Raw genomic sequence first — 1543 nt, forward strand, 5'->3', positions numbered from 1 at the left:
CACATGCCCACCGCATGACCCCAAACCTTTCTCTTTTTCTTATCGGACGTGGATGCTGAGACAGTCTAGTACTGCACCGATACAGCACAGCAGTGCTTATGTTGAAATGTATTCTGAAACACTACAGCCACAAAAGGAGCACTTTCCAGATGAACACCTTTTTCCTTTTTCTGCTGATTTTCCGAGCTTCTTTTCCAAACACAACACCATGCTTTGTTAATATATCAAAAAGGGGCACAATTCCTTTAGGGGCCCCAAATCTCAAACTCCTTTTTCTTACCGTTCTGCTCTCCCTTCTTCCCAAAATCAAGATAAAATACGTACACTCTGAAGGCACAGATCACCCTGTTACCACAATGCAGAGAGGAGACATCCATTTTCAGGGAGAAATTTGGAGTTACAGTTTATTCTTTCATTTGCATTTTAATAGAAAAACTTTCCACTCAGTCCCAAGTGAAAAGCTACTATATGCATCTAAATGAAGATTATTTTTTCCCCCCTCTCTTTAAGAATGATGACACAAATGCTTGAAGCTCTCCTCAGCTCCTCTGAACGAGCAGGTACATCACGCAGTCACTTTATTGAGCTTTGGAGACCATTAATCCATGTTTATAAAACCACCTGACACACACCACAGCTCCCTCTTCCACACACACAGCGCCTTCTCTGTCCCCGTCCCCCTCTGGTTAATCATTTTGAAAAACAGTGGCGAGGTTTCCACTTTGCTTCTGTTTAAAATGCAGCTACTGCTTGGAGAAAGGGCTGAACATGAAAATCAGACATACGGCTCTGTAGAAGAATCTATTGTCAGAGCTGGACACTTCTTGTGTTTAAACTTGTCTGTTTTTGACATGATGGTTTGGAAACTGTTTTTACACTTTTCTGGGAATATTCTCTAACAGCTATTATTGGGATAAAAGATGCAGGAAGAGTATGTAGATGCAAAAGATGAACTTAGTATGTAGTGCTCCTCTATATTTTTCGGGTACCACCTCAAGTTCTGATGGCAACTCCTCTTTAATATCTTATTGAAGGCCACCACCACTAGTGCAAATTGCTGCTGACCGTGATGGCTGCTGCTGGGAGGTGACTTCCCACCTGGGAGAAAATGGTTGAGAATGGCCAGCTTGGGGCACATAGCCTACACAACAGCACTGCAACAGCATCTGCTTTACAAACCATTCGAGTTAAAAACCCAAAGCCCCTTGTCCTGCTCCTGGATGGGTTTCCTGCTTTCTCCTCAGAGGTAGATAAACTAGCCATGCCCTTTTGAGGATCCTCGCAGACCAGAACTACATCAGCAACGCTCCTTGGCAAAGCCTCGCTGTGTCTCGTGCCGATCTCACAAAAGGGTTTGTGGCTAAGCTTTCAAAGTTGCGATAAACCATTAATTATTCACAGTGGCCTTCATAAATATTGCACAGCATGTTTGCAGTAAAACTCAGCCTTCAGACTATTTACCATTTCCTTGCTGGTGAAAGGTGATGGAAAATGCAAGGGGGTCTAGTGGATCTGTAGTAGGCTGAAGTGGACAGTGACAATG

The 1543-nt window shown here is 43.4% G+C and overlaps 1 protein-coding gene across 1 annotated transcript in view; it reads right to left on the reverse strand.

Annotated features, from left to right (window-relative positions):
- Positions 1-1543, reverse strand: part of PLXNA4 (plexin A4) — a 442850-nt gene that overhangs the window by 65823 nt on the left and 375484 nt on the right. The window lies entirely within an intron of this gene.

This window comes from Pygoscelis adeliae, unplaced genomic scaffold (genome assembly GCF_000699105.1).
Source record: "Pygoscelis adeliae isolate BGI_AS28 unplaced genomic scaffold, ASM69910v1 Scaffold207, whole genome shotgun sequence".
Lineage (NCBI taxonomy): Eukaryota > Metazoa > Chordata > Aves > Sphenisciformes > Spheniscidae > Pygoscelis > Pygoscelis adeliae.